Genomic DNA, 20,479 nt, shown 5'->3' on the forward strand with positions numbered 1-20,479 from the left:
AGCTTTGCACCCTTCATCCTGATGGAACAGGCGGATGCGAAAACTGCTTGAGTGCCTCTTGCCAGGCCCAGCGTCCAAGGAGTCCTAATCCTGCGCGTGGACAGAAAACATCCTTGAGCTCTCCGCTCCATAAGACAGGTGCATTTCCATTTGCAGCGCTGGCTGGCCCACTCTATGTCTGCAAGAGGGCTTTGGATGAAGGCCAGGCCTGCCAGCCGCACAAAAGAGCAGCTGCTGGTCCCGAAGGCGAGCACTACCCGCTCGCAGCGAGAGCCTGCCGTGACCCGGATTCGAACCGGGGTTGCTGCGGCCACAACGCAGAGTACTAACCACTAAACGATCACGGCGCGCCACCGCTCAAGCCACACCCGGCCTCCTCCCTTCCTTGGTGGAATGCTTCCCTGCTGACAAGAAGGCATTTCCTTGGCAAACAGACAGAACGCTCTTCCCTTCCCCTTTGTGGACTTGGCATTTCACATCAAACGGCAGCCATGACGGTGCGCCGTAACCATCTACCAAGACGCGAGTCTTCCGTGGCACTGGGAATTTACCGCCACCGCAGCTCGTATTCCAAATCAGAACAGATGTGCAAGGAACTCATGATTTGCACGTGGTGGCAGGGTGGTTTAGAGATTAGCTTAAGGGGCGCGTAGCAGCAAAAGGAAAGATGGCGTGAGCTGAACGGCACCCTACTAGTATTTAAAAACGGCGCTGCCCCGTGTGAGGATCGAACTCACGACCTTCAGATTATGAGACTGACGCGCTACCTACTGCGCTAACGAGGCCACCAAGGAGCTGAGATTCTCCAAAGTCAGCCCGTTGTCAGTTGCCTGTCTCAGGTTTTCGCCAACGCCCGCATTTCAGGACTGTTCTTTACAGGTTCCACACTTTCTTTGCACCCTGACTTCACAAGCGCTAAAGTGCTTATCAACCACCAAACGCACAAAGCAAAAAGTGCGAGCCAGCCAGGAGTCGAACCTAGAATCTTCTGATCCGTAGTCAGACGCGTTATCCATTGCGCCACTGGCCCCTTGCTCTGGTCTCTCCGCGTGGCATTTGCTTTACGTAAGGGAGACAACGGCCACGCCTCACTTGGGGAGGGAGAAGCAGAGCGCCTCCTAAAACTTTGTCTGTACGTGACGTCCAAGCCGCGCTGCAAAAGCACCAACCCCGCTTCTGTACAGGCTCGGAACACTTCGCTCAAAGCTTAAGTCCATTCCCATACCAGGAGTCGAACCCGGGCCCCCTGGGTGAAAACCAGGAATCCTAACCGCTAGACCATATGGGAAGCTTGCACTGCCCTCGGCTGGCCACCATGACCAATTTGTTACCTTCTTCTTCTCCCGTCTCTCCCTGCTGTCCTCCTGAGGCCAACTGGAGCTTTGCACCCTTCATCCTGATGGAACAGGCGGATGCGAAAACTGCTTGAGTGCCTCTTGCCAGGCCCAGCGTCCAAGGAGTCCTAATCCTGCGCGTGGACAGAAAACATCCTTGAGCTCTCCGCTCCATAAGACAGGTGCATTTCCATTTGCAGCGCTGGCTGGCCCACTCTATGTCTGCAAGAGGGCTTTGGATGAAGGCCAGGCCTGCCAGCCGCACAAAAGAGCGGCTGCTGGTCCCGAAGGCGAGCACTACCCGCTCGCAGCGAGAGCCTGCCGTGACCCGGATTCGAACCGGGGTTGCTGCGGCCACAACGCAGAGTACTAAACACTATACGATCACGGCGCGCCACCGCTCAAGCCGCACCCGGCCTCCTCCCTTCCTTGGTGGAATGCTTCCCTGCTGACAAGAAGGCATTTCCTTGGCAAACAGACAGAACGCTCTTCCCTTCCCCTTTGTGGACTTGGCATTTCACATCAAACGGCAGCCATGACGGTGCGCCGTAACCATCTACCAAGACGCGAGTCTTCCGTGGCACTGGGAATTTACCGCCACCGCGGCTCGTATTCCAAATCAGAACAGATGTGCAGGGAACTCATGATTTGCACGTGGTGGCAGGGTGGTTTAGAGATTAGCTTAAGGGGCGCGTAGCAGCAAAAGGAAAGATGGCGTGAGCTGAACGGCACCCTACTAGTATTTAAAAACGGCGCTGCCCCGTGTGAGGATCGAACTCACGACCTTCAGATTATGAGACTGACGCGCTACCTACTGCGCTAACGAGGCCACCAAGGAGCTGAGATTCTCCAAAGTCAGCCCGTTGTCAGTTGCCTGTCTCAGGTTTTCGCCAACGCCCGCATTTCAGGACTGTTCTATACAGGTTCCACACTTTCTTTGCACCCTGACTTCACAAGCGCTAAAGTGCTTATCAACCACCAAACGCACAAAGCAAAAAGTGCGAGCCAGCCAGGAGTCGAACCTAGAATCTTCTGATCCGTAGTCAGACGCGTTATCCATTGCGCCACTGGCCCCTTGCTCTGGTCTCTCCGCGTGGCATTTGCTTTACGTAAGGGAGACAACGGCCACGCCTCACTTGGGGAGGGAGAAGCAGAGCGCCTCCTTAAACTTTGTCTGTACGTGACGTCCAAGCCGCGCTGCAAAAGCACCAACCCCGCTTCTGTACAGGCTCGGAACACTTCGCTCAAAGCTTAAGTCCATTCCCATACCGGGAGTCGAACCCGGGCCGCCTGGATGAAAACCAGGAATCCTAACCGCTAGACCATATGGGAAGCTTGCACTGCCCTCGGCTGGCCACCATGACCAATTTGTTACCTTCTTCTTCTCCCGTCTCTCCCTGCTGTCCTCCTGAGGCCAACTGGAGCTTTGCACCCTTCATCCTGATGGAACAGGCGGATGCGAAAACTGCTTGAGTGCCTCTTGCCAGGCCCAGCGTCCAAGGAGTCCTAATCCTGCGCGTGGACAGAAAACATCCTTGAGCTCTCCGCTCCATAAGACAGGTGCATTTCCATTTGCAGCGCTGGCTGGCCCACTCTTTGTCTGCAAGAGGGCTTTGGATGAAGGCCAGGCCTGCCAGCCGCACAAAAGAGCTGCTGCTGGTCCCGAAGGCGAGCACTACCCGCTCGCAGGGAGAGCCTGCCGTGACCCGGATTCGAACCGGGGTTGCTGCGGCCACAACGTAGAGTACTAACCACTATACGATCACGGCGCGCCACCGCTCAAGCCGCACCCAGCCTCCTCCCTTCCTTGGTGGAATGCTTCCCTGCTGACAAGAAGGCATTTCCTTGGCAAACAGACAGAACGCTCTTCCCTTCCCCTTTGCGGACTTGGCATTTCACATCAAACGGCAGCCATGACGGTGCGCCGTAACCATCTACCAAGACGCGAGTCTTCCGTGGCACTGGGAATTTACCGCCACCGCGGCTCGTATTCCAAATCAGAACAGATGTGCAGGGAACTCATGATTTGCACGTGGTGGCAGGGTGGTTTAGAGATTAGCTTAAGGGGCGCGTAGCAGCAAAAGGAAAGATGGCGTGAGCTGAACGGCACCCTACTAGTATTTAAAAACGGCACTGCCCCGTGTGAGGATCGAACTCACGACCTTCAGATTATGAGACTGACGCGCTACCTACTGCGCTAACGAGGCCACCAAGGAGCTGAGATTCTCCAAAGTCAGCCCGTTGTCAGTTGCCTGTCTCAGGTTTTCGCCAACGCCCGCATTTCAGGACTGTTCTTTACAGGTTCCACACTTTCTTTGCACCCTGACTTCACAAGCGCTAAAGTGCTTATCAACCACCAAACGCACAAAGCAAAAAGTGCGAGCCAGCCAGGAGTCGAACCTAGAATCTTCTGATCCGTAGTCAGACGCGTTATCCATTGCGCCACTGGCCCCTTGCTCTGGTCTCTCCGCGTGGCATTTGCTTTACGTAAGGGAGACAACGGCCACGCCTCACTTGGGGAGGGAGAAGCAGAGCGCCTCCTAAAACTTTGTCTGTACGTGACGTCCAAGCCGCGCTGCAAAAGCACCAACCCCGCTTCTGTACAGACTCGAAACACTTCGCTCAAAGCTTAAGTCCATTCCCATACCGGGAGTCGAACCCGGGCCGCCTGGATGAAAACCAGGAATCCTAACCGCTAGACCATATGGGAAGCTTGCACTGCCCTCGGCTGGCCACCATGACCAATTTGTTACCTTCTTCTTCTCCCGTCTCTCCCTGCTGTCCTCCTGAGGCCAACTGGAGCTTTGCACCCTTCATCCTGATGGAACAGGCGGATGCGAAAACTGCTTGAGTGCCTCTTGCCAGGCCCAGCGTCCAAGGAGTCCTAATCCTGCGCGTGGACAGAAAACATCCTTGAGCTCTCCGCTCCATAAGACAGGTGCATTTCCATTTGCAGCGCTGGCTGGCCCACTCTATGTCTGCAAGAGGGCTTTGGATGAAGGCCAGGCCTGCCAGCCGCACAAAAGAGCAGCTGCTGGTCCCGAAGGCGAGCACTACCCGCTCGCAGCGAGAGCCTGCCGTGACCCGGATTCGAACCGGGGTTGCTGCGGCCACAACGCAGAGTACTAACCACTATACGATCACGGCGCGCCACCGCTCAAGCCGCACCCAGCCTCCTCCCTTCCTTGGTGGAATGCTTCCCTGCTGACAAGAAGGCATTTCCTTGGCAAACAGACAGAACGCTCTTCCCTTCCCCTTTGCGGACTTGGCATTTCACATCAAACGGCAGCCATGACGGTGCGCCGTAACCATCTACCAAGACGCGAGTCTTCCGTGGCACTGGGAATTTACCGCCACCGCGGCTCGTATTCCAAATCAGAACAGATGTGCAGGGAACTCATGATTTGCACGTGGTGGCAGGGTGGTTTAGAGATTAGCTTAAGGGGCGCGTAGCAGCAAAAGGAAAAATGGCGTGAGCTGAACGGCACCCTACTAGTATTTAAAAACTGCGCTGCACCGTGTGAGGATCGAACTCACGACCTTCAGATTATGAGACTGACGCGCTACCTACTGCGCCAACGAGGCCACCAAGGAGCTGAGATTCTCCAAAGTCAGCCCGTTGTCAGTTGCCAGTCTCAGGTTTTCGCCAACGCCCGCATTTCAGGACTGTTCTTTACAGGTTCCTCACTTTCTTTGCACCCTGACTTCACAAGCGCTAAAGTGCTTATCAACCACCAAACGCACAAAGCAAAAAGTGCGAGCCAGCCAGGAGTCGAACCTAGAATCTTCTGATCCGTAGTCAGACGCGTTATCCATTGCGCCACTGGCCCCTTGCTCTGGTCTCTCCGCGTGGCATTTGCTTTACGTAAGGGAGACAACGGCCACGCCTCACTTGGGGAGGGAGAAGCAGAGCGCCTCCTAAAACTTTGTCTGTACGTGACGTCCAAGCCGCGCTGCAAAAGCACCAACCCCGCTTCTGTACAGGCTCGGAACACTTCGCTCAAAGCTTAAGTCCATTCCCATACCGGGAGTCGAACCCGGGCCGCCTGGGTGAAAACCAGGTATCCTGACCGCTAGACCATATGGGAAGCTTGCACTGCCCTCGGCTGTCCACCATGACCAATTTGTTACCTTCTTCTTCTCCCGTCTCTCCCTGCTGTCCTCCTGAGGCCAACTGGAGCTTTGCACCCTTCATCCTGATGGAACAGGCGGATGCGAAAACTGCTTGAGTGCCTCTTGCCAGGCCCAGCGTCCAAGGAGTCCTAATCCTGCGCGTGGACAGAAAACATCCTTGAGCTCTCCGCTCCATAAGACAGGTGCATTTCCATTTGCAGCGCTGGCTGGCCCACTCTATGTCTGCAAGAGGGCTTTGGATGAAGGCCAGGCCTGCCAGCCGCACAAAAGAGCGGCTGCTGGTCCCGAAGGCGAGCACTACCCGTTCGCAGCGAAAGCCTGCCGTGACCCGGATTCGAACCGGGGTTGCTGCGGCCACAACGCAGAGTACTAACCACTATACGATCACGGCGCGCCACCGCTCAAGCCGCACCCGGCCTCCTCCCTTCCTTGGTGGAATGCTTCCCTGCTGACAAGAAGGCATTTCCTTGGCAAACAGACAGAACGCTCTTCCCTTCCCCTTTGCGGACTTGGCATTTCACATCAAACGGCAGCCATGACGGTGCGCCGTAACCATCTACCAAGACGCGAGTCTTCCGTGGCACTGGGAATTTACCGCCACCGCGGCTCGTATTCCAAATCAGAACAGATGTGCAGGGAACTCATGATTTGCACGTGGTGGCAGGGTGGTTTAGAGATTAGCTTAAGGGGCGCGTAGCAGCAAAAGGAAAGATGGCGTGAGCTGAACGGCACCCTACTAGTATTTAAAAACGGCGCTGCCCCGTGTGAGATTCGAACTCACGACCTTCAGATTATGAGACTGACGCGCTACCTACTGCGCTAACGAGGCCACCAAGGAGCTGAGATTCTCCAAAGTCAGCCCGTTGTCAGTTGCCTGTCTCAGGTTTTCGCCAACGCCCGCATTTCAGGACTGTTCTTTACAGGTTCCACACTTTCTTTGCACCCTGACTTCACAAGCGCTAAAGTGCTTATCAACCACCAAACGCACAAAGCAAAAAGTGCGAGCCAGCCAGGAGTCGAACCTAGAATCTTCTGATCCGTAGTCAGACGCGTTATCCATTGCGCCACTGGCCCCTTGCTCTGGTCTCTCCGCGTGGCATTTGCTTTACGTAAGGGAGACAACGGCCACGCCTCACTTGGGGAGGGAGAAGCAGAGCGCCTCCTAAAACTTTGTCTGTACGTGACGTCCAAGCCGCGCTGCAAAAGCACCAACCCCGCTTCTGTACAGGCTCGGAACACTTCGCTCAAAGCTTAAGTCCATTCCCATACCGGGAGTCGAACCCGGGCCGCCTGGGTGAAAACCAGGAATCCTAACCGCTAGACCATATGGGAAGCTTGCACTGCCCTCGGCTGGCCACCATGACCAATTTGTTACCTTCTTCTTCTCCCGTCTCTCCCTGCTGTCCTCCTGAGGCCAACTGGAGCTTTGCACCCTTCATCCTGATGGAACAGGCGGATGCGAAAACTGCTTGAGTGCCTCTTGCCAGGCCCAGCGTCCAAGGAGTCCTAATCCTGCGCGTGGACAGAAAACATCCTTGAGCTCTCCGCTCCATAAGACAGGTGCATTTCCATTTGCAGCGCTGGCTGGCCCACTCTATGTCTGCAAGAGGGCTTTGGATGAAGGCCAGGCCTGCCAGCCGCACAAAAGAGCAGCTGCTGGTCCCGAAGGCGAGCACTACCCGCTCGCAGCGAGAGCCTGCCGTGACCCGGATTCGAACCGGGGTTGCTGCGGCCACAACGCAGAGTACTAACCACTAAACGATCACGGCGCGCCACCGCTCAAGCCACACCCGGCCTCCTCCCTTCCTTGGTGGAATGCTTCCCTGCTGACAAGAAGGCATTTCCTTGGCAAACAGACAGAACGCTCTTCCCTTCCCCTTTGTGGACTTGGCATTTCACATCAAACGGCAGCCATGACGGTGCGCCGTAACCATCTACCAAGACGCGAGTCTTCCGTGGCACTGGGAATTTACCGCCACCGCGGCTCGTATTCCAAATCAGAACAGATGTGCAGGGAACTCATGATTTGCACGTGGTGGCAGGGTGGTTTAGAGATTAGCTTAAGGGGCGCGTAGCAGCAAAAGGAAAGATGGCGTGAGCTGAACGGCACCCTACTAGTATTTAAAAACGGCGCTGCCCCGTGTGAGATTCGAACTCACGACCTTCAGATTATGAGACTGACGCGCTACCTACTGCGCTAACGAGGCCACCAAGGAGCTGAGATTCTCCAAAGTCAGCCCGTTGTCAGTTGCCTGTCTCAGGTTTTCGCCAACGCCCGCATTTCAGGACTGTTCTTTACAGGTTCCACACTTTCTTTGCACCCTGACTTCACAAGCGCTAAAGTGCTTATCAACCACCAAACGCACAAAGCAAAAAGTGCGAGCCAGCCAGGAGTCGAACCTAGAATCTTCTGATCCGTAGTCAGACGCGTTATCCATTGCGCCACTGGCCCCTTGCTCTGGTCTCTCCGCGTGGCATTTGCTTTACGTAAGGGAGACAACGGCCACGCCTCACTTGGGGAGGGAGAAGCAGAGCGCCTCCTAAAACTTTGTCTGTACGTGACGTCCAAGCCGCGCTGCAAAAGCACCAACCCCGCTTCTGTACAGGCTCGGAACACTTCGCTCAAAGCTTAAGTCCATTCCCATACCGGGAGTCGAACCCGGGCCGCCTGGGTGAAAACCAGGAATCCTAACCGCTAGACCATATGGGAAGCTTGCACTGCCCTCGGCTGGCCACCATGACCAATTTGTTACCTTCTTCTTCTCCCGTCTCTCCCTGCTGTCCTCCTGAGGCCAACTGGAGCTTTGCACCCTTCATCCTGATGGAACAGGCGGATGCGAAAACTGCTTGAGTGCCTCTTGCCAGGCCCAGCGTCCAAGGAGTCCTAATCCTGCGCGTGGACAGAAAACATCCTTGAGCTCTCCGCTCCATAAGACAGGTGCATTTCCATTTGCAGCGCTGGCTGGCCCACTCTATGTCTGCAAGAGGGCTTTGGATGAAGGCCAGGCCTGCCAGCCGCACAAAAGAGCAGCTGCTGGTCCCGAAGGCGAGCACTACCCGCTCGCAGCGAGAGCCTGCCGTGACCCGGATTCGAACCGGGGTTGCTGCGGCCACAACGCAGAGTACTAACCACTAAACGATCACGGCGCGCCACCGCTCAAGCCACACCCGGCCTCCTCCCTTCCTTGGTGGAATGCTTCCCTGCTGACAAGAAGGCATTTCCTTGGCAAACAGACAGAACGCTCTTCCCTTCCCCTTTGTGGACTTGGCATTTCACATCAAACGGCAGCCATGACGGTGCGCCGTAACCATCTACCAAGACGCGAGTCTTCCGTGGCACTGGGAATTTACCGCCACCGCAGCTCGTATTCCAAATCAGAACAGATGTGCAAGGAACTCATGATTTGCACGTGGTGGCAGGGTGGTTTAGAGATTAGCTTAAGGGGCGCGTAGCAGCAAAAGGAAAGATGGCGTGAGCTGAACGGCACCCTACTAGTATTTAAAAACGGCGCTGCCCCGTGTGAGGATCGAACTCACGACCTTCAGATTATGAGACTGACGCGCTACCTACTGCGCTAACGAGGCCACCAAGGAGCTGAGATTCTCCAAAGTCAGCCCGTTGTCAGTTGCCTGTCTCAGGTTTTCGCCAACGCCCGCATTTCAGGACTGTTCTTTACAGGTTCCACACTTTCTTTGCACCCTGACTTCACAAGCGCTAAAGTGCTTATCAACCACCAAACGCACAAAGCAAAAAGTGCGAGCCAGCCAGGAGTCGAACCTAGAATCTTCTGATCCGTAGTCAGACGCGTTATCCATTGCGCCACTGGCCCCTTGCTCTGGTCTCTCCGCGTGGCATTTGCTTTACGTAAGGGAGACAACGGCCACGCCTCACTTGGGGAGGGAGAAGCAGAGCGCCTCCTAAAACTTTGTCTGTACGTGACGTCCAAGCCGCGCTGCAAAAGCACCAACCCCGCTTCTGTACAGGCTCGGAACACTTCGCTCAAAGCTTAAGTCCATTCCCATACCAGGAGTCGAACCCGGGCCCCCTGGGTGAAAACCAGGAATCCTAACCGCTAGACCATATGGGAAGCTTGCACTGCCCTCGGCTGGCCACCATGACCAATTTGTTACCTTCTTCTTCTCCCGTCTCTCCCTGCTGTCCTCCTGAGGCCAACTGGAGCTTTGCACCCTTCATCCTGATGGAACAGGCGGATGCGAAAACTGCTTGAGTGCCTCTTGCCAGGCCCAGCGTCCAAGGAGTCCTAATCCTGCGCGTGGACAGAAAACATCCTTGAGCTCTCCGCTCCATAAGACAGGTGCATTTCCATTTGCAGCGCTGGCTGGCCCACTCTATGTCTGCAAGAGGGCTTTGGATGAAGGCCAGGCCTGCCAGCCGCACAAAAGAGCGGCTGCTGGTCCCGAAGGCGAGCACTACCCGCTCGCAGCGAGAGCCTGCCGTGACCCGGATTCGAACCGGGGTTGCTGCGGCCACAACGCAGAGTACTAAACACTATACGATCACGGCGCGCCACCGCTCAAGCCGCACCCGGCCTCCTCCCTTCCTTGGTGGAATGCTTCCCTGCTGACAAGAAGGCATTTCCTTGGCAAACAGACAGAACGCTCTTCCCTTCCCCTTTGTGGACTTGGCATTTCACATCAAACGGCAGCCATGACGGTGCGCCGTAACCATCTACCAAGACGCGAGTCTTCCGTGGCACTGGGAATTTACCGCCACCGCGGCTCGTATTCCAAATCAGAACAGATGTGCAGGGAACTCATGATTTGCACGTGGTGGCAGGGTGGTTTAGAGATTAGCTTAAGGGGCGCGTAGCAGCAAAAGGAAAGATGGCGTGAGCTGAACGGCACCCTACTAGTATTTAAAAACGGCGCTGCCCCGTGTGAGGATCGAACTCACGACCTTCAGATTATGAGACTGACGCGCTACCTACTGCGCTAACGAGGCCACCAAGGAGCTGAGATTCTCCAAAGTCAGCCCGTTGTCAGTTGCCTGTCTCAGGTTTTCGCCAACGCCCGCATTTCAGGACTGTTCTATACAGGTTCCACACTTTCTTTGCACCCTGACTTCACAAGCGCTAAAGTGCTTATCAACCACCAAACGCACAAAGCAAAAAGTGCGAGCCAGCCAGGAGTCGAACCTAGAATCTTCTGATCCGTAGTCAGACGCGTTATCCATTGCGCCACTGGCCCCTTGCTCTGGTCTCTCCGCGTGGCATTTGCTTTACGTAAGGGAGACAACGGCCACGCCTCACTTGGGGAGGGAGAAGCAGAGCGCCTCCTTAAACTTTGTCTGTACGTGACGTCCAAGCCGCGCTGCAAAAGCACCAACCCCGCTTCTGTACAGGCTCGGAACACTTCGCTCAAAGCTTAAGTCCATTCCCATACCGGGAGTCGAACCCGGGCCGCCTGGATGAAAACCAGGAATCCTAACCGCTAGACCATATGGGAAGCTTGCACTGCCCTCGGCTGGCCACCATGACCAATTTGTTACCTTCTTCTTCTCCCGTCTCTCCCTGCTGTCCTCCTGAGGCCAACTGGAGCTTTGCACCCTTCATCCTGATGGAACAGGCGGATGCGAAAACTGCTTGAGTGCCTCTTGCCAGGCCCAGCGTCCAAGGAGTCCTAATCCTGCGCGTGGACAGAAAACATCCTTGAGCTCTCCGCTCCATAAGACAGGTGCATTTCCATTTGCAGCGCTGGCTGGCCCACTCTATGTCTGCAAGAGGGCTTTGGATGAAGGCCAGGCCTGCCAGCCGCACAAAAGAGCTGCTGCTGGTCCCGAAGGCGAGCACTACCCGCTCGCAGCGAGAGCCTGCCGTGACCCGGATTCGAACCGGGGTTGCTGCAGCCACAACGCAGAGTACTAACCACTATACGATCACGGCGCGCCACCGCTCAAGCCGCACCCGGCCTCCTCCCTTCCTTGGTGGAATGCTTCCCTGCTGACAAGAAGGCATTTCCTTGGCAAACAGACAGAACGCTCTTCCCTTCCCCTTTGTGGACTTGGCATTTCACATCAAACGGCAGCCATGACGGTGCGCCGTAACCATCTACCAAGACGCGAGTCTTCCGTGGCACTGGGAATTTACCGCCACCGCGGCTCGTATTCCAAATCAGAACAGATGTGCAGGGAACTCATGATTTGCACGTGGTGGCAGGGTGGTTTAGAGATTAGCTTAAGGGGCGCGTAGCAGCAAAAGGAAAGATGGCGTGAGCTGAACGGCACCCTACTAGTATTTAAAAACGGCGCTGCCCCGTGTGAGGATCGAACTCACGACCTTCAGATTATGAGACTGACGCGCTACCTACTGCGCTAACGAGGCCACCAAGGAGCTGAGATTCTCCAAAGTCAGCCCGTTGTCAGTTGCCTGTCTCAGGTTTTCGCCAACGCCCGCATTTCAGGACTGTTCTATACAGGTTCCACACTTTCTTTGCACCCTGACTTCACAAGCGCTAAAGTGCTTATCAACCACCAAACGCACAAAGCAAAAAGTGCGAGCCAGCCAGGAGTCGAACCTAGAATCTTCTGATCCGTAGTCAGACGCGTTATCCATTGCGCCACTGGCCCCTTGCTCTGGTCTCTCCGCGTGGCATTTGCTTTACGTAAGGGAGACAACGGCCACGCCTCACTTGGGGAGGGAGAAGCAGAGCGCCTCCTTAAACTTTGTCTGTACGTGACGTCCAAGCCGCGCTGCAAAAGCACCAACCCCGCTTCTGTACAGGCTCGGAACACTTCGCTCAAAGTTTAAGTCCATTCCCATACCGGGAGTCGAACCCGGGCCGCCTGGATGAAAACCAGGAATCCTAACCGCTAGACCATATGGGAAGCTTGCACTGCCCTCGGCTGGCCACCATGACCAATTTGTTACCTTCTTCTTCTCCCGTCTCTCCCTGCTGTCCTCCTGAGGCCAACTGGAGCTTTGCACCCTTCATCCTGATGGAACAGGCGGATGCGAAAACTGCTTGAGTGCCTCTTGCCAGGCCCAGCGTCCAAGGAGTCCTAATCCTGCGCGTGGACAGAAAACATCCTTGAGCTCTCCGCTCCATAAGACAGGTGCATTTCCATTTGCAGCGCTGGCTGGCCCACTCTTTGTCTGCAAGAGGGCTTTGGATGAAGGCCAGGCCTGCCAGCCGCACAAAAGAGCTGCTGCTGGTCCCGAAGGCGAGCACTACCCGCTCGCAGCGAGAGCCTGCCGTGACCCGGATTCGAACCGGGGTTGCTGCAGCCACAACGCAGAGTACTAACCACTATACAATCACGGCGCGCCACCGCTCAAGCCGCACCCGGCCTCCTCCCTTCCTTGGTGGAATGCTTCCCTGCTGACAAGAAGGCATTTCCTTGGCAAACAGACAGAACGCTCTTCCCTTCCCCTTTGTGGACTTGGCATTTCACATCAAACGGCAGCCATGACGGTGCGCCGTAACCATCTACCAAGACGCGAGTCTTCCGTGGCACTGGGAATTTACCGCCACCGCGGCTCGTATTCCAAATCAGAACAGATGTGCAGGGAACTCATGATTTGCACGTGGTGGCAGGGTGGTTTAGAGATTAGCTTAAGGGGCGCGTAGCAGCAAAAGGAAAGATGGCGTGAGCTGAACGGCACCCTACTAGTATTTAAAAACAGCGCTGCCCCGTGTGAGGATCGAACTCACGACCTTCAGATTATGAGACTGACGCGCTACCTACTGCGCTAACGAGGCCACCAAGGAGCTGAGATTCTCCAAAGTCAGCCCGTTGTCAGTTGCCTGTCTCAGGTTTTCGCCAACGCCCGCATTTCAGGACTGTTCTTTACAGGTTCCACACTTTCTTTGCACCCTGACTTCACAAGCGCTAAAGTGCTTATCAACCACCAAACGCACAATGCAAAAAGTGCGAGCCAGCCAGGAGTCGAACCTAGAATCTTCTGATCCGTAGTCAGACGCGTTATCCATTGCGCCACTGGCCCCTTGCTCTGGTCTCTCCGCGTGGCATTTGCTTTACGTAAGGGAGACAACGGCCACGCCTCACTTGGGGAGGGAGAAGCAGAGCGCCTCCTAAAACTTTGTCTGTACGTGACGTCCAAGCCGCGCTGCAAAAGCACCAACCCTGCTTCTGTACAGGCTCGGAACACTTCGCTCAAAGCTTAAGTCCATTCCCATACCGGGAGTCGAACCCGGGCCGCCTGGGTGAAAACCAGGAATCCTGACCGCTAGACCATATGGGAAGCTTGCACTGCCCTCGGCTGGCCACCATGACCAATTTGTTACCTTCTTCTTCTCCCGTCTCTCCCTGCTGTCCTCCTGAGGCCAACTGGAGCTTTGCACCCTTCATCCTGATGGAACAGGCGGATGCGAAAACTGCTTGAGTGCCTCTTGCCAGGCCCAGCGTCCAAGGAGTCCTAATCCTGCGCGTGGACAGAAAACATCCTTGAGCTCTCCGCTCCATAAGACAGGTGCATTTCCATTTGCAGCGCTGGCTGGCCCACTCTATGTCTGCAAGAGGGCTTTGGATGAAGGCCAGGCCTGCCAGCCGCACAAAAGAGCGGCTGCTGGTCCCGAAGGCGAGCACTACCCGCTCGCAGGGAGAGCCTGCCGTGACCCGGATTCAAACCGGGGTTGCTGCGGCCACAACGCAGAGTACTAACCACTATACGATCACGGCACGCCACCGCTCAAGCCGCACCCGGCCTCCTCCCTTCCTTGGTGGAATGCTTCCCTGCTGACAAGAAGGCATTTCCTTGGCAAACAGACAGAACGCTGTTCCCTTCCCCTTTGCGGACTTGGCATTTCACATCAAACGGCAGCCATGACGGTGCGCCGTAACCATCTACCAAGACGCGAGTCTTCCGTGGCACTGGGAATTTACCGCCACCGCGGCTCGTATTCCAAATCAGAACAGATGTGCAGGGAACTCATGATTTGCACGTGGTGGCAGGGTGGTTTAGAGATTAGCTTAAGGGGCGCGTAGCAGCAAAAGGAAAGATGGCGTGAGCTGAACGGCACCCTACTAGTATTTAAAAACGGCGCTGCCCCGTGTGAGGATCGAACTCACGACCTTCAGATTATGAGACTGACGCGCTACCTACTGCGCTAACGAGGCCACCAAGGAGCTGAGATTCTCCAAAGTCAGCCCGTTGTCAGTTGCCTGTCTCAGGTTTTCGCCAACGCCCGCATTTCAGGACTGTTCTTTACAGGTTCCACACTTTCTTTGCACCCTGACTTCACAAGCGCTAAAGTGCTTATCAACCACCAAACGCACAAAGCAAAAAGTGCGAGCCAGCCAGGAGTCGAACCTAGAATCTTCTGATCCGTAGTCAGACGCGTTATCCATTGCGCCACTGGCCCCTTGCTCTGGTCTCTCCGCGTGGCATTTGCTTTACGTAAGGGAGACAACGGCCACGCCTCACTTGGGGAGGGAGAAGCAGAGCGCCTCCTAAAACTTTGTCTGTACGTGACGTCCAAGCCGCGCTGCAAAAGCACCAACCCCGCTTCTGTACAGGCTCGGAACACTTCGCTCAAAGCTTAAGTCCATTCCCATAACGGGAGTCGAACCCGGGCCGCCTGGATGAAAACCAGGAATCCTAACCGCTAGACCATATGGGAAGCTTGCACTGCCCTCGGCTGGCCACCATGACCAATTTGTTACCTTCTTCTTCTCCCGTCTCTCCCTGCTGTCCTCCTGAGGCCAACTGGAGCTTTGCACCCTTCATCCTGATGGAACAGGCGGATGCGAAAACTGCTTGAGTGCCTCTTGCCAGGCCCAGCGTCCAAGGAGTCCTAATCCTGCGCGTGGACAGAAAACATCCTTGAGCTCTCCGCTCCATAAGACAGGTGCATTTCCATTTGCAGCGCTGGCTGGCCCACTCTATGTCTGCAAGAGGGCTTTGGATGAAGGCCAGGCCTGCCAGCCGCACAAAAGAGCGGCTGCTGGTCCCGAAGGCGAGCACTACCCGCTCGCAGCGAGAGCCTGCCGTGACCCGGATTCGAACCGGGGTTGCTGCGGCCACAACGCAGAGTACTAACCACTATACGATCACGGCGCGCCACCGCTCAAGCCACACCCGGCCTCCTCCCTTCCTTGGTGGAATGCTTCCCTGCTGACAAGAAGGCATTTCCTTGGCAAACAGACAGAACGCTCTTCCCTTCCCCTTTGTGGACTTGGCATTTCACATCAAACGGCAGCCATGACGGTGCGCCGTAACCATCTACCAAGACGCGAGTCTTCCGTGGCACTGGGAATTTACCGCCACCGCGGCTCGTATTCCAAATCAGAACAGATGTGCAGGGAACTCATGATTTGCACGTGGTGGCAGGGTGGTTTAGAGATTAGCTTAAGGGGCGCGTAGCAGCAAAAGGAAAGATGGCGTGAGCTGAACGGCACCCTACTAGTATTTAAAAACGGCGCTGCCCCGTGTGAGGATCGAACTCACGACCTTCAGATTATGAGACTGACGCGCTACCTACTGCGCTAACGAGGCCACCAAGGAGCTGAGATTCTCCAAAGTCAGCCCGTTGTCAGTTGCCTGTCTCAGGTTTTCGCCAACGCCCGCATTTCAGGACTGTTCTTTACAGGTTCCACACTTTCTTTGCACCCTGACTTCACAAGCGCTAAAGTGCTTATCAACCACCAAACGCACAAAGCAAAAAGTGCGAGCCAGCCAGGAGTCGAACCTAGAATCTTCTGATCCGTAGTCAGACGCGTTATCCATTGCGCCACTGGCCCCTTGCTGAGGTCTCTCCGCGTGGCATTTGCTTTACGTAAGGGAGACAACGGCCACGCCTCACTTGGGGAGGGAGAAGCAGAGCGCCTCCTAAAACTTTGTCTGTACGTGACGTCCAAGCCGCGCTGCAAAAGCACCAACCCCGCTTCTGTACAGGCTCGGAACACTTCGCTCAAAGCTTAAGTCCATTCCCATACCAGGAGTCGAACCCGGGCCGCCTGGGTGAAAACCAGGAATCCTAACCGCTAGACCATATGGGAAGCTTGCACTGCCCTCGGCTGGCCACCATGACCAATTTGTTACCTTCTTCTTCTCCCGTCTCTCCCTGCTGTCCTCCTGAGGCCAACTGGAGCTTTGCACCCTTCATCCTGATGGAACAGGCGGATGCGAAAACTGCTTGAGTGCCTCTTGCCAGGCCCAGCGTCCAAGGAGTCCTAATCCTGCGCGTGGACAGAAAACATCCTTGAGCTCTCCGCTCCATAAGACAGGTGCATTTCCATTTGCAGCGCTGGCTGGCCCACTCTATGTCTGCAAGAGGGCTTTGGATGAAGGCCAGGCCTGCCAGCCGCACAAAAGAGCGGCTGCTGGTCCCGAAGGCGAGCACTACCCGCTCGCAGCGAGAGCCTGCCGTGACCCGGATTCGAACCAGGGTTGCTGCGGCCACAACGCAGAGTACTAACCACTATACGATCACGGCGCGCCACCGCTCAAGCCACACCCGGCCTCCTCCCTTCCTTGGTGGAATGCTTCCCTGCTGACAAGAAGGCATTTCCTTGGCAAACAGACAGAACGCTCTTCCCTTCCCCTTTGTGGACTTGGCATTTCACATCAAACGGCAGCCATGACGGTGCGCCGTAACCATCTACCAAGACGCGAGTCTTCCGTGGCACTGGGAATTTACCGCCACCGCGGCTCGTATTCCAAATCAGAACAGATGTGCAGGGAACTCATGATTTGCACGTGGTGGCAGGGTGGTTTAGAGATTAGCTTAAGGGGCGCGTAGCAGCAAAAGGAAAGATGGCGTGAGCTGAACGGCACCCTACTAGTATTTAAAAACGGCGCTGCCCCGTGTGAGGATCGAACTCACGACCTTCAGATTATGAGACTGACGCGCTACCTACTGCGCTAACGAGGCCACCAAGGAGCTGAGATTCTCCAAAGTCAGCCCGTTGTCAGTTGCCTGTCTCAGGTTTTCGCCAACGCCCGCATTTCAGGACTGTTCTTTACAGGTTCCACACTTTCTTTGCACCCTGACTTCACAAGCGCTAAAGTGCTTATCAACCACCAAACGCACAAAGCAAAAAGTGCGAGCCAGCCAGGAGTCGAACCTAGAATCTTCTGATCCGTAGTCAGACGCGTTATCCATTGCGCCACTGGCCCCTTGCTCTGGTCTCTCCGCGTGGCATTTGCTTTACGTAAGGGAGACAACGGCCACGCCTCACTTGGGGAGGGAGAAGCAGAGCGCCTCCTAAAACTTTGTCTGTACGTGACGTCCAAGCCGCGCTGCAAAAGCACCAACCCCGCTTCTGTACAGACTCGAAACACTTCGCTCAAAGCTTAAGTCCATTCCCATACCGGGAGTCGAACCCGGGCCGCCTGGATGAAAACCAGGAATCCTAACCGCTAGACCATATGGGAAGCTTGCACTGCCCTCGGCTGGCCACCATGACCAATTTGTTACCTTCTTCTTCTCCCGTCTCTCCCTGCTGTCCTCCTGAGGCCAACTGGAGCTTTGCACCCTTCATCCTGATGGAACAGGCGGATGCGAAAACTGCTTGAGTGCCTCTTGCCAGGCCCAGCGTCCAAGGAGTCCTAATCCTGCACGTGGACAGAAAACATCCTTGAGCTCTCCGCTCCATAAGACAGGTGCATTTCCATTTGCAGCGCTGGCTGGCCCACTCTATGTCTGCAAGAGGGCTTTGGATGAAGGCCAGGCCTGCCAGCCGCACAAAGGAGCGGCTGGTGGTCCCGAAGGCGAGCACTACCCGCTCGCAGCGAAAGCCTGCCGTGACCCGGATTCGAACCGGGGTTGCTGAGGTCACAACGCAGAGTACTAACCACTATACGATCACGGCGCGCCACCGCTCAAGCCGCACCCGGCCTCCTCCCTTCCTTGGTGGAATGCTTCCCTGCTGACAAGAAGGCATTTCCTTGGCAAACAGACAGAACGCTCTTCCCTTCCCCTTTGTGGACTTGGCATTTCACATCAAACGGCAGCCATGACGGTGCGCCGTAACCATCTACCAAGACGCGAGTCTTCCGTGGCACTGGGAATTTACCGCCACCGCGGCTCGTATTCCAAATCAGAACAGATGTGCAGGGAACTCATGATTTGCACGTGGTGGCAGGGTGGTTTAGAGATTAGCTTAAGGGGCGCGTAGCAGCAAAAGGAAAGATGGCGTGAGCTGAACGGCACCCTACTAGTATTTAAAAACTGCGCTGCACCGTGTGAGGATCGAACTCACGACCTTCAGATTATGAGACTGACGCGCTACCTACTGCGCCAACGAGGCCACCAAGGAGCTGAGATTCTCCAAAGTCAGCCCGTTGTCAGTTGCCTGTCTCAGGTTTTCGCCAACGCCCGCATTTCAGGACTGTTCTTTACAGGTTCCACACTTTCTTTGCACCCTGACTTCACAAGCGCTAAAGTGCTTATCAACCACCAAACGCACAAAGCAAAAAGTGCGAGCCAGCCAGGAGTCGAACCTAGAATCTTCTGATCCGTAGTCAGACGCGTTATCCATTGCGCCACTGGCCCCTTGCTCTGGTCTCTCCGCGTGGCATTTGCTTTACGTAAGGGAGACAACGGCCACGCCTCACTTGGGGAGGGAGAAGCAGAGCGCCTCCTAAAACTTTGTCTGTACGTGACGTCCAAGCCGCGCTGCAAAAGCACCAACCCCGCTTCTGTACAGGCTCGGAACACTTCGCTCAAAGCTTAAGTCCATTCCCATACCGGGAGTCGAACCCGGGCCGCCTGGGTGAAAACCAGGAATCCTGACCGCTAGACCATATGGGAAGCTTGCACTGCCCTCGGCTGGCCACCATGACCAATTTGTTACCTTCTTCTTCTCCCGTCTCTCCCTGCTGTCCTCCTGAGGCCAACTGGAGCTTTGCACCCTTCATCCTGATGGAACAGGCGGATGCGAAAACTGCTTGAGTGCCTCTTGCCAGGCCCAGCGTCCAAGGAGTCCTAATCCTGCGCGTGGACAGAAAACATCCTTGAGCTCTCCGCTCCATAAGACAGGTGCATTTCCATTTGCAGCGCTGGCTGGCCCACTCTATGTCTGCAAGAGGGCTTTGGATGAAGGCCAGGCCTGCCAGCCGCACAAAAGAGCGGCTGCTGGTCCCGAAGGCGAGCACTACCCGCTCGCAGCGAGAGCCTGCTGTGACCCGGATTCGAACCGGGGTTGCTGCGGCCACAACGCAGAGTACTAACCACTATACGATCACGGCGCGCCACCGCTCAAGCCCCACCCGGCCTCCTCCCTTCCTTGGTGGAATGCTTCCCTGCTGACAAGAAGGCATTTCCTTGGCAAACAGACAGAACGCTCTTCCCTTCCCCTTTGTGGACTTGGCATTTCACATCAAACGGCAGCCATGACGGTGCGCCGTAACCATCTACCAAGACGCGAGTCTTCCGTGGCACTGGGAATTTACCGCCACCGCGGCTCGTATTCCAAATCAGAACAGATGTGCAGGGAACTCATGATTTGCACGTGGTGGCAGGGTGGTTTAGAGATTAGCTTAAGGGGCGCGTAGCAGCAAAAGGAAAGATGGCGTGAGCTGAACGGCACCCTACTAGTATTTAAAAACGGCGCTGCCCCGTGTGAGGATCGAACTCACGACCTTCAGATTATGAGACTGACGCGCTACCTACTGCGCTAACGAGGCCACCAAGGAGCTGAGATTCTCCAAAGTCAGCCCGTTGTCAGTTGCCTGTCTCAGGTTTTCGCCAACGCCCGCATTTCAGGACTGTTCTTTACAGGTTCCACACTTTCTTTGCACCCTGACTTCACAAGCGCTAAAGTGCTTATCAACCACCAAACGCACAAAGCAAAAAGTGCGAGCCAGCCAGGAGTCGAACCTAGAATCTTCTGATCCGTAGTCAGACGCGTTATCCATTGCGCCACTGGCCCCTTGCTCTGGTCTCTCCGCGTGGCATTTGCTTTACGTAAGGGAGACAACGGCCACGCCTCACTTGGGGAGGGAGAAGCAGAGCGCCTCCTAAAACTTTGTCTGTACGTGACGTCCAAGCCGCGCTGCAAAAGCACCAACCCCGCTTCTGTACAGACT

At 55.6% G+C, this 20,479-nt stretch overlaps 51 non-coding genes across 51 annotated transcripts; all 51 read right to left on the bottom strand.

Annotated features, from left to right (window-relative positions):
• Window positions 1-712: 712 nt before the first annotated feature.
• trnam-cau (transfer RNA methionine (anticodon CAU)) lies at window positions 713-785 on the bottom strand. The gene has a single exon. It is a non-coding gene; the product is annotated as a tRNA-Met (tRNA).
• Window positions 786-957: 172 nt separating this feature from the next.
• Window positions 958-1,030, bottom strand: trnar-acg (transfer RNA arginine (anticodon ACG)). Its single transcript has one exon. It is a non-coding gene; the product is annotated as a tRNA-Arg (tRNA).
• Window positions 1,031-1,216: 186 nt separating this feature from the next.
• On the bottom strand, window positions 1,217-1,288 carry trnae-uuc (transfer RNA glutamic acid (anticodon UUC)). The gene has a single exon. It is a non-coding gene; the product is annotated as a tRNA-Glu (tRNA).
• An 802-nt stretch (window positions 1,289-2,090) lies between these two features.
• Window positions 2,091-2,163, bottom strand: trnam-cau (transfer RNA methionine (anticodon CAU)). Its single transcript has one exon. It is a non-coding gene; the product is annotated as a tRNA-Met (tRNA).
• Window positions 2,164-2,335: 172 nt separating this feature from the next.
• On the bottom strand, window positions 2,336-2,408 carry trnar-acg (transfer RNA arginine (anticodon ACG)). Its single transcript has one exon. It is a non-coding gene; the product is annotated as a tRNA-Arg (tRNA).
• Window positions 2,409-2,594: 186 nt separating this feature from the next.
• trnae-uuc (transfer RNA glutamic acid (anticodon UUC)) lies at window positions 2,595-2,666 on the bottom strand. The gene has a single exon. It is a non-coding gene; the product is annotated as a tRNA-Glu (tRNA).
• Window positions 2,667-3,468: 802 nt separating this feature from the next.
• On the bottom strand, window positions 3,469-3,541 carry trnam-cau (transfer RNA methionine (anticodon CAU)). Its single transcript has one exon. It is a non-coding gene; the product is annotated as a tRNA-Met (tRNA).
• A 172-nt stretch (window positions 3,542-3,713) lies between these two features.
• trnar-acg (transfer RNA arginine (anticodon ACG)) lies at window positions 3,714-3,786 on the bottom strand. Its single transcript has one exon. It is a non-coding gene; the product is annotated as a tRNA-Arg (tRNA).
• Window positions 3,787-3,972: 186 nt separating this feature from the next.
• trnae-uuc (transfer RNA glutamic acid (anticodon UUC)) lies at window positions 3,973-4,044 on the bottom strand. Its single transcript has one exon. It is a non-coding gene; the product is annotated as a tRNA-Glu (tRNA).
• Window positions 4,045-4,409: 365 nt separating this feature from the next.
• On the bottom strand, window positions 4,410-4,481 carry trnah-gug (transfer RNA histidin (anticodon GUG)). The gene has a single exon. It is a non-coding gene; the product is annotated as a tRNA-His (tRNA).
• A 365-nt stretch (window positions 4,482-4,846) lies between these two features.
• On the bottom strand, window positions 4,847-4,919 carry trnam-cau (transfer RNA methionine (anticodon CAU)). The gene has a single exon. It is a non-coding gene; the product is annotated as a tRNA-Met (tRNA).
• A 172-nt stretch (window positions 4,920-5,091) lies between these two features.
• trnar-acg (transfer RNA arginine (anticodon ACG)) lies at window positions 5,092-5,164 on the bottom strand. The gene has a single exon. It is a non-coding gene; the product is annotated as a tRNA-Arg (tRNA).
• Window positions 5,165-5,350: 186 nt separating this feature from the next.
• trnae-uuc (transfer RNA glutamic acid (anticodon UUC)) lies at window positions 5,351-5,422 on the bottom strand. The gene has a single exon. It is a non-coding gene; the product is annotated as a tRNA-Glu (tRNA).
• Window positions 5,423-5,787: 365 nt separating this feature from the next.
• On the bottom strand, window positions 5,788-5,859 carry trnah-gug (transfer RNA histidin (anticodon GUG)). Its single transcript has one exon. It is a non-coding gene; the product is annotated as a tRNA-His (tRNA).
• A 365-nt stretch (window positions 5,860-6,224) lies between these two features.
• On the bottom strand, window positions 6,225-6,297 carry trnam-cau (transfer RNA methionine (anticodon CAU)). Its single transcript has one exon. It is a non-coding gene; the product is annotated as a tRNA-Met (tRNA).
• A 172-nt stretch (window positions 6,298-6,469) lies between these two features.
• On the bottom strand, window positions 6,470-6,542 carry trnar-acg (transfer RNA arginine (anticodon ACG)). The gene has a single exon. It is a non-coding gene; the product is annotated as a tRNA-Arg (tRNA).
• Window positions 6,543-6,728: 186 nt separating this feature from the next.
• Window positions 6,729-6,800, bottom strand: trnae-uuc (transfer RNA glutamic acid (anticodon UUC)). The gene has a single exon. It is a non-coding gene; the product is annotated as a tRNA-Glu (tRNA).
• An 802-nt stretch (window positions 6,801-7,602) lies between these two features.
• trnam-cau (transfer RNA methionine (anticodon CAU)) lies at window positions 7,603-7,675 on the bottom strand. Its single transcript has one exon. It is a non-coding gene; the product is annotated as a tRNA-Met (tRNA).
• Window positions 7,676-7,847: 172 nt separating this feature from the next.
• Window positions 7,848-7,920, bottom strand: trnar-acg (transfer RNA arginine (anticodon ACG)). The gene has a single exon. It is a non-coding gene; the product is annotated as a tRNA-Arg (tRNA).
• Window positions 7,921-8,106: 186 nt separating this feature from the next.
• Window positions 8,107-8,178, bottom strand: trnae-uuc (transfer RNA glutamic acid (anticodon UUC)). Its single transcript has one exon. It is a non-coding gene; the product is annotated as a tRNA-Glu (tRNA).
• An 802-nt stretch (window positions 8,179-8,980) lies between these two features.
• trnam-cau (transfer RNA methionine (anticodon CAU)) lies at window positions 8,981-9,053 on the bottom strand. The gene has a single exon. It is a non-coding gene; the product is annotated as a tRNA-Met (tRNA).
• A 172-nt stretch (window positions 9,054-9,225) lies between these two features.
• trnar-acg (transfer RNA arginine (anticodon ACG)) lies at window positions 9,226-9,298 on the bottom strand. Its single transcript has one exon. It is a non-coding gene; the product is annotated as a tRNA-Arg (tRNA).
• Window positions 9,299-9,484: 186 nt separating this feature from the next.
• On the bottom strand, window positions 9,485-9,556 carry trnae-uuc (transfer RNA glutamic acid (anticodon UUC)). Its single transcript has one exon. It is a non-coding gene; the product is annotated as a tRNA-Glu (tRNA).
• Window positions 9,557-10,358: 802 nt separating this feature from the next.
• On the bottom strand, window positions 10,359-10,431 carry trnam-cau (transfer RNA methionine (anticodon CAU)). Its single transcript has one exon. It is a non-coding gene; the product is annotated as a tRNA-Met (tRNA).
• Window positions 10,432-10,603: 172 nt separating this feature from the next.
• On the bottom strand, window positions 10,604-10,676 carry trnar-acg (transfer RNA arginine (anticodon ACG)). The gene has a single exon. It is a non-coding gene; the product is annotated as a tRNA-Arg (tRNA).
• A 186-nt stretch (window positions 10,677-10,862) lies between these two features.
• Window positions 10,863-10,934, bottom strand: trnae-uuc (transfer RNA glutamic acid (anticodon UUC)). The gene has a single exon. It is a non-coding gene; the product is annotated as a tRNA-Glu (tRNA).
• A 365-nt stretch (window positions 10,935-11,299) lies between these two features.
• On the bottom strand, window positions 11,300-11,371 carry trnah-gug (transfer RNA histidin (anticodon GUG)). Its single transcript has one exon. It is a non-coding gene; the product is annotated as a tRNA-His (tRNA).
• A 365-nt stretch (window positions 11,372-11,736) lies between these two features.
• trnam-cau (transfer RNA methionine (anticodon CAU)) lies at window positions 11,737-11,809 on the bottom strand. The gene has a single exon. It is a non-coding gene; the product is annotated as a tRNA-Met (tRNA).
• A 172-nt stretch (window positions 11,810-11,981) lies between these two features.
• Window positions 11,982-12,054, bottom strand: trnar-acg (transfer RNA arginine (anticodon ACG)). The gene has a single exon. It is a non-coding gene; the product is annotated as a tRNA-Arg (tRNA).
• A 186-nt stretch (window positions 12,055-12,240) lies between these two features.
• Window positions 12,241-12,312, bottom strand: trnae-uuc (transfer RNA glutamic acid (anticodon UUC)). Its single transcript has one exon. It is a non-coding gene; the product is annotated as a tRNA-Glu (tRNA).
• A 365-nt stretch (window positions 12,313-12,677) lies between these two features.
• On the bottom strand, window positions 12,678-12,749 carry trnah-gug (transfer RNA histidin (anticodon GUG)). Its single transcript has one exon. It is a non-coding gene; the product is annotated as a tRNA-His (tRNA).
• Window positions 12,750-13,114: 365 nt separating this feature from the next.
• On the bottom strand, window positions 13,115-13,187 carry trnam-cau (transfer RNA methionine (anticodon CAU)). The gene has a single exon. It is a non-coding gene; the product is annotated as a tRNA-Met (tRNA).
• Window positions 13,188-13,359: 172 nt separating this feature from the next.
• Window positions 13,360-13,432, bottom strand: trnar-acg (transfer RNA arginine (anticodon ACG)). Its single transcript has one exon. It is a non-coding gene; the product is annotated as a tRNA-Arg (tRNA).
• A 186-nt stretch (window positions 13,433-13,618) lies between these two features.
• Window positions 13,619-13,690, bottom strand: trnae-uuc (transfer RNA glutamic acid (anticodon UUC)). The gene has a single exon. It is a non-coding gene; the product is annotated as a tRNA-Glu (tRNA).
• A 365-nt stretch (window positions 13,691-14,055) lies between these two features.
• Window positions 14,056-14,127, bottom strand: trnah-gug (transfer RNA histidin (anticodon GUG)). Its single transcript has one exon. It is a non-coding gene; the product is annotated as a tRNA-His (tRNA).
• Window positions 14,128-14,492: 365 nt separating this feature from the next.
• trnam-cau (transfer RNA methionine (anticodon CAU)) lies at window positions 14,493-14,565 on the bottom strand. The gene has a single exon. It is a non-coding gene; the product is annotated as a tRNA-Met (tRNA).
• Window positions 14,566-14,737: 172 nt separating this feature from the next.
• On the bottom strand, window positions 14,738-14,810 carry trnar-acg (transfer RNA arginine (anticodon ACG)). Its single transcript has one exon. It is a non-coding gene; the product is annotated as a tRNA-Arg (tRNA).
• Window positions 14,811-14,996: 186 nt separating this feature from the next.
• trnae-uuc (transfer RNA glutamic acid (anticodon UUC)) lies at window positions 14,997-15,068 on the bottom strand. The gene has a single exon. It is a non-coding gene; the product is annotated as a tRNA-Glu (tRNA).
• Window positions 15,069-15,433: 365 nt separating this feature from the next.
• trnah-gug (transfer RNA histidin (anticodon GUG)) lies at window positions 15,434-15,505 on the bottom strand. Its single transcript has one exon. It is a non-coding gene; the product is annotated as a tRNA-His (tRNA).
• A 365-nt stretch (window positions 15,506-15,870) lies between these two features.
• Window positions 15,871-15,943, bottom strand: trnam-cau (transfer RNA methionine (anticodon CAU)). The gene has a single exon. It is a non-coding gene; the product is annotated as a tRNA-Met (tRNA).
• A 172-nt stretch (window positions 15,944-16,115) lies between these two features.
• trnar-acg (transfer RNA arginine (anticodon ACG)) lies at window positions 16,116-16,188 on the bottom strand. The gene has a single exon. It is a non-coding gene; the product is annotated as a tRNA-Arg (tRNA).
• A 186-nt stretch (window positions 16,189-16,374) lies between these two features.
• On the bottom strand, window positions 16,375-16,446 carry trnae-uuc (transfer RNA glutamic acid (anticodon UUC)). Its single transcript has one exon. It is a non-coding gene; the product is annotated as a tRNA-Glu (tRNA).
• A 365-nt stretch (window positions 16,447-16,811) lies between these two features.
• Window positions 16,812-16,883, bottom strand: trnah-gug (transfer RNA histidin (anticodon GUG)). Its single transcript has one exon. It is a non-coding gene; the product is annotated as a tRNA-His (tRNA).
• Window positions 16,884-17,248: 365 nt separating this feature from the next.
• trnam-cau (transfer RNA methionine (anticodon CAU)) lies at window positions 17,249-17,321 on the bottom strand. The gene has a single exon. It is a non-coding gene; the product is annotated as a tRNA-Met (tRNA).
• Window positions 17,322-17,493: 172 nt separating this feature from the next.
• trnar-acg (transfer RNA arginine (anticodon ACG)) lies at window positions 17,494-17,566 on the bottom strand. Its single transcript has one exon. It is a non-coding gene; the product is annotated as a tRNA-Arg (tRNA).
• Window positions 17,567-17,752: 186 nt separating this feature from the next.
• Window positions 17,753-17,824, bottom strand: trnae-uuc (transfer RNA glutamic acid (anticodon UUC)). The gene has a single exon. It is a non-coding gene; the product is annotated as a tRNA-Glu (tRNA).
• Window positions 17,825-18,626: 802 nt separating this feature from the next.
• trnam-cau (transfer RNA methionine (anticodon CAU)) lies at window positions 18,627-18,699 on the bottom strand. The gene has a single exon. It is a non-coding gene; the product is annotated as a tRNA-Met (tRNA).
• Window positions 18,700-18,871: 172 nt separating this feature from the next.
• Window positions 18,872-18,944, bottom strand: trnar-acg (transfer RNA arginine (anticodon ACG)). The gene has a single exon. It is a non-coding gene; the product is annotated as a tRNA-Arg (tRNA).
• Window positions 18,945-19,130: 186 nt separating this feature from the next.
• Window positions 19,131-19,202, bottom strand: trnae-uuc (transfer RNA glutamic acid (anticodon UUC)). The gene has a single exon. It is a non-coding gene; the product is annotated as a tRNA-Glu (tRNA).
• Window positions 19,203-20,004: 802 nt separating this feature from the next.
• Window positions 20,005-20,077, bottom strand: trnam-cau (transfer RNA methionine (anticodon CAU)). Its single transcript has one exon. It is a non-coding gene; the product is annotated as a tRNA-Met (tRNA).
• Window positions 20,078-20,249: 172 nt separating this feature from the next.
• Window positions 20,250-20,322, bottom strand: trnar-acg (transfer RNA arginine (anticodon ACG)). Its single transcript has one exon. It is a non-coding gene; the product is annotated as a tRNA-Arg (tRNA).
• Window positions 20,323-20,479: the final 157 nt, after the last annotated feature.

Source organism: Hoplias malabaricus, chromosome 7, assembly GCF_029633855.1.
Source record: "Hoplias malabaricus isolate fHopMal1 chromosome 7, fHopMal1.hap1, whole genome shotgun sequence".
NCBI classification, from domain to species: Eukaryota; Metazoa; Chordata; class Actinopteri; order Characiformes; family Erythrinidae; genus Hoplias; species Hoplias malabaricus.